The sequence below is a fragment of the Primulina eburnea genome, chromosome 18 (genome assembly GCF_022965805.1).
Source record: "Primulina eburnea isolate SZY01 chromosome 18, ASM2296580v1, whole genome shotgun sequence".
NCBI classification, from domain to species: domain Eukaryota; kingdom Viridiplantae; phylum Streptophyta; class Magnoliopsida; order Lamiales; family Gesneriaceae; genus Primulina; species Primulina eburnea.
Genome location: NC_133118.1, coordinates 11,187,665 through 11,199,055, shown reverse-complemented (window position 1 = coordinate 11,199,055; position 11,391 = coordinate 11,187,665). Strand labels below are relative to the sequence as shown.

Here is an 11,391-nt window from a genome sequence, read left to right as displayed (position 1 = left end):
TCAGCTGCCTTGGCTCATTCTACTGCCTCTGCGTAGCTGGTAGGCAATCCAGAAATAACATAGGTATACAAAGTAGGATGTAAACCATTTACAAACCTGTTATATTTTGCCCTCGCATTCCCAGCTACGTGAGGTGCATACTTCAGTAAAGTAGAAAACTTCGAAGCATACTCAGCAACAGACATCGTTCCCTGCTGCAGATTATTGAATTCATTCTCCTGAGCAGTATAATACGAAGGAGGAGAATACTGCTCCAAAAACTGGGCCTTGAAGACATCCCATGTGACTTCAATCCCGACCTCTTTCAATCCAATCTCAGCAGCTTCCCACCAAGATTTAGCTCTGTCTTTCAGCTGATACAAAGCAAGTTTCAGTCTCCGAGCCTTGGAATACTCAACAATATTAAACAAATGCTCGATATCCTTCAGCCAGGCCTCAGCGCTTTCAGCACTCTCAGTGCCAAAGAACCTCGGTGGTTTCAGATCCTGAAATCGAGCCATCACAACATCCATGGACAACCCTTCAAATTGCCCAACAATTCTCTCAGTACTGCTACTCGCAGTTTCATTTGTGTGATCCATCTACAAATCAATGATGAATATCACAAATCAATATCAATTTCATAACATCATCATCTCATATCATCAATCTCATCAGATACTTACTCGAATCAAATCAAGTAGGAGCAAGTAATACAAATAAATCAAACACAAGCGCACAATTTATTTGTGCCTATTACGTGTACACAAAACTCAATCGAGCATTCCCAGCTATGCTCTGATACCACTCTGTGTGGGGCCCTTAGCTCCTAATCGTTATTACAATGCAATCTGATTAGGGTTAATTAATCACAGCGGAAAACGAGTTTAAATTTTCTTTACAATGAGCCCAAGTCATTTTATTTTAATACTAAAAATAGTATCTCATCTCACGTCATAATCATGCCCACACGTAATCACAACCAATCACATAAAAACATCTCATATCCTCGGGACATGCCCCGGTATATAGATACATATACATATATACTGGGAACAAGACATAAACATAAAACCTCAGCCCAAGCTGTGGCTCCCTCCAGAAGTACCCTCTCCGGTCTCCTGATATCCTGGAGTACCTGCCATTGTCCACACACAAAGACAACAACAGCCCCCCTTGGGGGTGAGCAAAGCTCCGTATGGAACAACCAATCATATATACCACAGATATCTAAACAATGATATATGGTATGCAATGCATGTATGTCGTGGAGGTATCAGGTCAAATGCCCATCCACTGAGCACATGTCAGAATCAATCGAATCGCTATCAAATCAAATCAATGCTCGAGCTGGCACACCGGTCGATATGGGAATACACTGTATGATAGCGTCGACGAAGCGCCATCAATCCCACATCTCATATCCAATCATATGGGGCCACAAATGTCTATGTTTTAAGGGTCATGTAATACCAAACATAGCATTGTGTTCACAAACCCCGGAATCCAATCAAATCATATCAGGGTATCCAAGGATCATAGCTCAACGTGCATGTCATGTATCGATGTATGCATAAAATGATGTGTGTTAACAAAACATTTATTTTATACATCGATATCTCCATCTCAATGTCATGTATGCCACATAAATCAACAAACAAGGCATATAGACACATAATCTCATTCCAATCAATCCAACATATATCATATAATACAGATACCTGTCGTATGTTACCCGGTCGCAACATACCTCAATTCTTTGTTTCCAGTTGATGTAGCCTGAAGATATTGATATTACACTTTATCTACATCAATAACATACTCATTCCAATCAATAACATACTCCAAAACCATTAATATGAGTTTCAAATATCATTTGAAACTTCAAAAATTCATATCAAATCCAAATCATATTATAATTCAATTCCGACTTCAAAACTCAGTTTCTTGTCAGTTATTCTACCGCATATATAACCGGCAAATAATTCTTCAATCTCAATCCAACAATTAAAATTCCCTAATTATAATAAATTAGGAATAATTCAAAATAAAATCACTATAATCATCTCTTCTTCGTTAAAATCATACACTATTCAACAATCTTCAATTCCAGTCTGATTTAACAATTTATCGGATTTATTCCAAAAATCGACGAATTTTAAACATCACCAAAACTATGAAATTTATACCTCAAATCGAAGACCTCGTGTCAACGATCCTAGATCTGAAGTCGGTTCGTCGATTGGATAAACCGATAAATCGCACGACCGAAAATAAAAATCGAAAAGTTTATTCCTCTAGCCTCTTTCTTCAAACTTTTGTGAATGAATTACGTTCATTCACTGAATGTTTGCATTTATCCTTTTTTTTTTAATATTATATTATATAATATAATATAATATAATATAATATATACTATTTAACATTTTAACTTCGGTATATCCCTTCGGATCAGTCAAACAATCAAATTTTCCAAAACTCAAAACATGAAACTTCTACATCTTTGAGTTTTCTACTTTATATCCAAATCTCAAATCATTTGGACTTCATATGACCAAGATATGTCATATTTACCATTTTACCCTTAAAATTAATTCATTATTTTTCAACTTATCTACGAAAATGCCATCAAAATAAATTGAATATTTTTCAACTTATTTACCAAAATGCCATCAAAGCTATTTTAGTCTCGGGGTCTCACATTAGGTGTGGAGGCAGTGGCTTCAGCTCGAGCGTCGGTGGCTCCTCCAGGCTTGATTTCTGTGGGATCAAGTCTTTTCGATCTCCCAAATCTTCTAACCTCATCTTCATTGGCTTCTCCATGGATGGTTGGCATTCAAGTATGCCACTATTTCAGCTTTTTCGTCGTCCAAATCATCTTCTCCCAATTCAGTTGTGATAGCAGCCTCCAAAGGATCTCTCAAAGCATCCTGCACATAGTTAGACACAAAGGCATCAAAAGCATCAATTCTATAACAACTATCAGAATGCAGTGTGTGCTTAAGTGCATTAAAAACATCAAAAGTAATCTCTTCCTCGCCCACTCTCAATCTCAACTTCCCTTCTTGCACATCAATCAGTGCCTTGCCAGTCGCAAGGAACGGCCTCCCCAAAATCAAGGGCATCTCCATATCCTCCTCCATGTTTAGAACCACGAAATCAGCAGAAAAAATAAACTTATCTACTTTCACTAGCACATCCTCAATAACTCCCCGTGGATACTTGACAGATCTGTCTGCCAGCTGTAACGACATCCTCGTTGGCTTTGGATCTCCCAACCCAAGTTTTCTAAACACAGATAAAGGCATAAAATTAATACTTGCACCAAGATCACATAATGCCTTATGAAAAACAATATCGCCAATCATGCAAGGAATAGAGAAACTCCCTGGGTCTTTGAGTTTCGGTGGGATTTTGTTTTGCACCAAAGCGGATCAATTTTCAGTTAAGTTCACTGTCATGTGATCCTCCAATTTCCTCTTATTGGATCAAATATCCTTTAAAAATTTAGCATAACTAGGCATTTGCATTAAAGCATCGGCGAAGGGAATATTGATATGCAATTTTTTAAACACCTCAAGAAACTTACCGAATTGTGCATCTAGTTTATCTTTTTTCAATGCTGCAGGGAAAGGTGGAGGAATAACTACTTGCTATCATCTTCGCTAACTGACCAATCTGATTTTCAAGCCCCTTTATCGACGCATCCTGATTTTGAAGTCTAGTTTCAGTGGATGAAATAAACTTAAACATCATTTGCTCCAAGTTGGACTTTTCTTCTCTAGGAGGATCAGATCTGTACATCGGTTGTTTCCCATATTATTGTCCTCCTTGCGGTCTATTCTGACTGTTTTGACCGCCCCATGAGAAGTTGGGATGTTGCCTCCACCCAGGATTGTATGTGTTCGAATAAGGGTCATTCCTTGGACGGTTTTGAACTCCCACTTGATTCACCGGTGCCTCATTTTGCACATAAAAGGGATTTCCATCTTGACAGTCTTTCACATAGTGTTCCCCTCCACATTTCTCACAGAATATCTCTTGCAGACGCATAGCTGTTCCACCCATGTTCAAGCCATCCAGCTTCCTGTTCAATGCATCCAGTTGTGCAGTAATAGCAGAAAAATCAGTTACCTGGTGAACTTTTGAACTTCTCCGCTGGTTGTTCCTGTCAGATTGAGGGTGATAACTGCTAGCAGCCATCTCCTCCAACAACTCATATCCTTCTTCCGCAGTCTTCCTCAAAAGGTTTCCACAAGCAGCAGCATCTATCATAGTACGATTAGGAGTAAGCAAACCGTAATAAAATGTTTGAACGACTAACCCAAGTGGTAACTCGTGATGTGGGTATCTTTGTAGTAGGTCCTTGAAGCGTTCCCATGCCTCATATAAAGATTCCTGATCGAATTTGAGCGAATGTTGTAATGTCTGCCCGCAGCTTCATGGTCTTGGAGGGAGGGAAGTATTTGATGAGAAATTCTTTCGCCATGTCCTCCCATGTAGCGATCGAACCTACATGCAAAAAATTTAACCACGCTTTAGCTTTATCACGTAAGGAGAAAGGAAATAAACGTAACCTAACAGCATCATCAGAAACTCCAGTGAATTTAAAAGTATCGCAGATTTCAAGAAAATCTGCGATGTGCGTGTTTGGATCATCTACTGCAGTTTCTCCGAATTGGACTGTGTTCTGAATCATCTGGATTATGGCTGGCTTGATTTCAAAGTGATTTTCCCGCACGATAGGTCTCACAATGCTAGGGCGTGCACCCTCCAACGAAGGTTGGGCACATTCCAGCATTGGTATGCTACGCGGCATCTCGACTTGTCTATTTTCACGCTGTTCCTCCTCACGTTCTGGCTCGTGTCTCTCCATCAGTTCTTTAAGCCTCTGTTGTTGTCTTCTCCTGCGGAAGGTTCTTTCAATTTCAGGATCGAACTCAAGTTCCACGTCAAGTGACTTTGGCATGCACTAGAAGGGATATCTGTAATAAAATATGAAATGTTATCTCAGGAGAAATAAAATAATGCTAAATAAAATAACTAAAAATAAAATTGTAGATTAACAGTCCCTGGCAACGGCGCCAAAAACTTGATTGAGCAAAACTTGCACAGTAAAATCTCCAATAAAATATGCTTTTGTATGCTCAAAATTAATCACAAGTGCACGATGTCAAGTAATAATATAATGTACAAGAGTACGAGTATCGTTCCACTGAAGACTGTGTTTAACAATTATTATTTTCAGTTATTTAACATTTAGCAACGAAAATTGAATTGTGCGATTATTCCTACTATACTCAAATAAATATTCACTTAAAATGATTCAACGAGTAATGAATGAGAATTTAATCTAAAATGTTGAGTTAAAATTCAATGAGAAATGGATTTTTTGGGAATCTCCGTTCACCTACCCCTCGTTAATTTATTCATTCGTTCAATCGTGTTTCTATACTTCCGACAGGATCTCCTATTCTATTAAACACTCTCTCTCGAGCTGTGCCAAACTAATTCTACCCAATGAAGTAATTAAATGTCTTTAATTATTTATCAAGGGTGAACCGCATTTCGATTTATGAAATCCCCTAATTTTCGATCCTTAGGACTATGATTATCGGCACGTATCCAATTTCATATATCTATGTAAATTGTAGATCCGCGGATTATACTACTCGATCCTATCACTCGTTATTCTCTCAAACTCACTCGTGATATGAAAACGTCGTTAAAGTTAGCTACGCTTTAACAACACGATAAAACAATAGTAAAATCAAGAATAACGCACAACCGAAATATAAATTAATTCAAATCAACGTTCGGGGTAGGATCCCATTTAATCTCAACAAATAATAAAGTTTAGCTACTAAAATTCATAATCAAAATAAACAAAACAAAGTTTAAAAGATGCAAACAAAGTTAGAAATACGATAATTGACGAAAAACGCGAAGACGACGCCCGGAAAACTTCGATTCTTCAATCCAAGCGCAAAAGTGCTCTCCAAACTTGTGGCGGCTCAAGAATAATTCCTCAATCTTTCTGAATGCCCCTACCATATCTTCCCTCTTCAAAAATACGAATGCGCCCGGGCGGATGTCAGTTTCCGCTCGGGCGGATAACTCTCGCAGATCTTGCCTTTATATTTTTCTTTGGCGCGCCCGGGAGGATGTAAGTTTCCGCCCGGGTGGAGGGTCTTCGCAAATTCATCTTTTCTCTTTTCTTTGACTCGCCCGGGCGGACATAAATATCCGCCCGGGCGGATGGCTCTGGCAAAAATTCTTTCTCCAAGCTTGAACGCGCCCGAGCGGATGCTAATGTGCGCCCGGGCGGAGGTCTCTCGACTTTCTTCCTCTTTTTTTCAGTTTCTTCGCAAATCTCCTGCATTTTCGCCACTAAACACATGAGCGACACAAAGACATAGATTATGCTAAAACAACACAAAATGCACGAAATCTAAGTGATAAATGCAACACAATGCAACAAAACAAGATATGAAAAATAAGTAAAATCCACCTCTATCAAAGAGTCCTAGCCACGCTAGGACTCGAGTTGTGGGGACCCGGGCTCTAATTCTTTTTCTTGGGATTAAATGGATTGTTAATAAAAACGTGGGTCAATTTTTCGCTTTTTACATTAAGTCTAATGTAAACAAACCAGCATGAGTTCTTATTTAAATACAACATACAAACATCAAATACATGTTTTACTCTGTATGTTCTCCCTAACCAGTAATAAAAGACAATACATAACAAAAGACAACTACTGGTCCATCTGCTACGCCCGTGATCTCCACGCTAACACGATCATCTCTGTCTCGACCCAGATCCTGCCCCACCTGTTGTTATGCACACATACAGACATAACAACAGCCGGAAAACCGGTGAGAACAAATCCCAGTATAAACATGTATACATGCAGTAAAACAATCTAAAACATGAAACATGCTGATATGAATGTCATTCATATATAATCATGAAATGCGAGCCTAATCATGTCTAGATGCGACTCGACTAAAACTCTAGGGATCCCGTTGTGAATAAGACGTCGCTGGCTGTCACCTACCCTACCAATCGAGGTGCTGTACGTCTTATTCCTAGATTTCGGCCTGATCTGTATCCGCGTCTACAATAGGGGCGGTGATCTTCCCCTAAGCTGAGATATCGCCGAACATCTAGTAGTCTGCCTGATCTCCAGACTGCCCTATCTTAATGCATGAATACAAAATCTGTAAACAAGCATAATCATTCTAATGCAATGTCCCATGATCTGTAAACACCGCATAGTAAGATTTGCATACAAGTTCTATAAACAAATCAATATACAACTCATAATCATATCAAGGTATAAACAATAAAATAAGTATGTGATTTTGGTTGGGAAACTCAAAGGTGATCTCATTTGAGTCGTGATTCCCCAAACAAAACATGTACTATACCTTTCGTCGTAGAATCGCTGTCACGATCGCCAATACGTATCTGAAATGGAAATGTGGATACGCACTCTATCAATTTCTAATCTAAATCAGCACATAACCAAGTCACTACGTGATCTCAATAATATTTCAATTGTACTATCGCCATATTAAACAATCTATATCAATTCCCCCCAATTTATTACTGATAATGGTATAAATCTGGTACCAATACCTAGTCAATTTAATTCTAAAATTCATAACAATTCTATACGATGTCTGTTCTTAAATCCGTTTGTAATTATACGATGTCTAATATGTCAGAAACAACATATATGAATCATATCTGATTCCTACAACATCATAATTTCAAGACATGCCAAAACATAGTAAAACTTACGTCCACGCGTAGCCTACAACAATAGGAACACGGTACCGAAGTCGGATTTCAAATCTAACGGACGGATTGCAAGATGTGAGCGTAAGGATTTCCAAAGCTTCTCGGAGCTTTTTCCTTTCTGATTTCTTATCAATTTCTGAGGGATTAACGTTATATATATTACCCCTTGCATGAAAAGCTACGTGTCTCATTCTTGCCCATTCTGGTTTGGCGCTCGGGCGGTTGAAACTTACCGCCCGGGCGCGAGCTCGGCGCTCGGGCGGTAAAAATCTACCGCCCGGGCGCGGAAGGTTCTGCCCGCGGTGTTTGGTTTTGGCGCTCGGGCGGTCATAAAGTACCGCCCGGGCGCCACACCTTCTGCCCGAACGTACTCTCCTTGTGCATTGGCGCTCGAGCGGTCACTTTCTACCGCTCGGGCGCCACTAGTTCTGTCCGAAACTCATGAAATTTATATTCTTTGTCCAATCTGATCTCGTAGTGGCCCGTTTACAATTATATCTATTTAATTTACTACTCTCATAGCAAATTGCGATAATCAAATCCTCGGGCATTACATTTCTCCCCCTCTAAGACATAAGTTCGTCCTCGAACTGAATAATTCAATCAGAGTATTTAAGACAGTATTACAATCTAAAACTGAATAAATACTTACATCATGTAAATAGCTCGGGGTGTTTCTGTCGCATATTCGCTTCTGTTTCCCATGTCGCTTCTTCGATGCCATGACGACTCCACTGAACTTTCACAAGTGGAATATTCTTCGTTCTGAGTTGCTTGTTTTTCCGATCAAGAATCTGTATCGGTTGTTCCACATAGCTCAATGTTTGATCAAGTTCAGCTTCGTCAGGTTGAATGACATGAGAAATGTCTGGCATATATCTTCGTAACATCGATACATGAAACACGTCATGTATTCCGGATAGAGAAGGAGGAAGTGCAAGTCGATAAGCTCTATCGCCAATTTTCTCAAGAATCTCGTAAGGACCAATGTATCGAGGAGATAGTTTCCCGCGTTTGCCAAATCGAACAACGCCTCTGAATGGAGAAATCTTTAAGAATACTCTATCTCCTGCCTCGAATACTAACGGTCTACGTCTGATATTGGCGTACTTTGCTTGTCGATCTTGTGCTGTCTTCATCCTCTTCTGAATGAGTTTCACCTTCTCTGTCATGTCACGAATCATATCTGGCCCAAGTTCTGGTACCTCTGAAACGTCATCCCAGTATAGCGGAGATCTGCACTTCTTGCCGTACAAAGCTTCAAACGGTGCCATCTCGATACTCGTCTGATAGCTATTATTGTAAGAGAATTCACAAAGAGGTAGAGAATCTTGCCAACCAATGCCAAAATCTAGCACGACGGCCCTCAACATATCCTCTAATGTCTGGATAGTCCGCTCTGACTGTCCGTCTGTCTGAGGATGATAAGCAGTGCTCAGGTGTAATGTCGTACCTAAGGCCTGCTGTAAACTGTGCCAGAAGTGTGAAGTGAATCGTGGATCACGATCTGATACGATAGACTTCGGCACTCCATGCAATCTGACTACCTCCCGAATATAAATCTCCGCCATCTGATCCTGTCTATACGTCATTCGGTACGGGATGAAACAAGCTGATTTGGTCAATCTATCAATAATGACCCAAATCGCGTCGCAGCCTCTGGAAGATCGAGGTAACTTCGTCACGAAATCCATGGAAATGTGATCCCATTTCCATTCAGGAATGGCTAGACTCTGAAGTAATCCTCCCGGCTTCTTTCTTTCAGCTTTCACCTGTTGGCAGTTCAAGCACTTAGACACATATTCTGCGATGTCTGACTTCATCTGCTTCCACCAGAACTGTGTCTTCAAGTCATTGTACATCTTCCTGCCACCAGGATGAATGCTGAACCGACTACAATGTGCCTCTGTCAGAATCTGCTGTCTCAATTCTGCAACATCTGGCACAACTAGACGGTTATTCACGTACAACACATGATCCCGTACCTGATATTCTGATACATGCCCTGATCTGACCATTTGGATTGATTTCTGCACATTCTGATCGGTTCTTTGTGCTTCCTTGATTCTCATAATCAAATTAGGCTCAACTTGGATCGTAAAAATTCGTAGTGGCTTACTATCTGTATCAAATTCTAATCCAGATGTACAGCAATTTTCAACTAACTTGCTAACACCTATCGTCGATAAGGACAAAGAACATACCTTACGACTCAAGGCATCTGCTGCTGCATTTGACTTCCCTGGATAATATTTGATTTCACAGTCAAAGTCCTTTAACAGATCAAGCCATCTACGCTGTCTCATGTTCAACTCTGATTGAGAAAATAGGTACTTCAAGCTTTTGTGATCGGAGAAGATCTCAAATTTCTCGCCATAGAGATAATGACGCCAAATCTTTAATGCAAATACGATAGCCGCCAATTCCAGATCATGAATGGGGTATCGAACTTCATGTGGCTTTAATTGTCTCGAGGCGTATGCGATCACATGACCTCGCTGCATAAGAACACATCCCAAACCTCTATGAGAAGCATCACAATAGACAACGAAATCACCTGTACCTGAAGGTATCGTCAGTACTGGAGCACTGGTCAGCCTTTTCTTCAATTCAACAAAGCTAGACTCACACTCCTCTGACCAAACAAATGGTGCATTCTTTTGCGTCAATTGAGTTATTGGCTTGGCAATACTGGAGAAATCTTTGATAAATCTTCTGTAGTATCCGGCTAAGCCCATGAAACTGCGTATTTCTGGTACAGAAGTCGGTCTCGACCAACTAATCACCGCTTCCACTTTACTCGGATCAACAGAAATACCATCTCCAGAAATGATATGCCCCAAAAATACAACTCGATTCAGCCAAAACTCACACTTTGACAATTTAGCATACAGTCGCTCGTTTCTCAATGTCTGCAAAACAATTCTGAGATGCTCTGCATGCTCATTTCTATTCTTTGAATACACCAAAATATCATCAATGAAGACAATCACAAATTCATCTAAATACCTCTGAAACACTTGGTTCATCAATCCCATAAATATCGCAGGAGCATTTGTTAAACCAAAAGGCATGACAATAAATTCGTAATGTCCATACCTGGTTCGAAATGCTGTCTTTGGTATGTCTATATCTCGAACTCTGAGCTGATGATACCCAGAACGCAAATCAATCTTAGAATAGACAGAGGATCCCTGCAACTGATCAAATAGGTCATCGATCCTAGGCAAAGGATATTTGTTCTTGATTGTAGCCTTATTCAACTGCCTGTAATCTATGCACAATCGCATCGAACCATCTTTCTTCCGCACAAACAGCACCGGAGCGCCCCAAGGAGATACACTATGTCTGATATACCCCTTGGCTAGAAGATCTTCTAATTGTGCTTTCAATTCTTTGAGTTCGATGGGTGCCATCCTATATGGAGCTCTCGAAATAGGAGTGGTACCTGGCGCAAGTTCAATGCTGAAGTCTACCTCACGAACCGGAGGTAATCCTGGGATCTCATCTGGAAAAATATCTGGAAATTCCCGTACTACTGGCAGATCTGCCAATGCCGGGCTCGACTTCTGCATATCTACAGCATAAACAAAGAAACCATCC

At 40.1% G+C, this 11,391-nt stretch overlaps 1 long non-coding RNA gene and 1 other non-coding gene across 2 annotated transcripts; one reads left to right on the top strand and one right to left on the bottom strand.

Annotated features, from left to right (window-relative positions):
• Positions 1-985: 985 nt before the first annotated feature.
• On the bottom strand, positions 986-2,291 carry LOC140820253 (uncharacterized). The gene is made up of 3 exons (XR_012115389.1): positions 2,169-2,291; positions 1,730-1,784; positions 986-1,117 (listed from the first exon to the last, which is right to left on the bottom strand). It is a non-coding gene; the product is annotated as an uncharacterized lncRNA (long non-coding RNA).
• Positions 2,292-4,312: 2,021 nt separating this feature from the next.
• LOC140820363 (small nucleolar RNA R71) lies at positions 4,313-4,419 on the top strand. The gene has a single exon (XR_012115439.1). It is a non-coding gene; the product is annotated as a small nucleolar RNA R71 (small nucleolar RNA).
• The last annotated feature ends 6,972 nt before the right edge of the window (positions 4,420-11,391 follow it).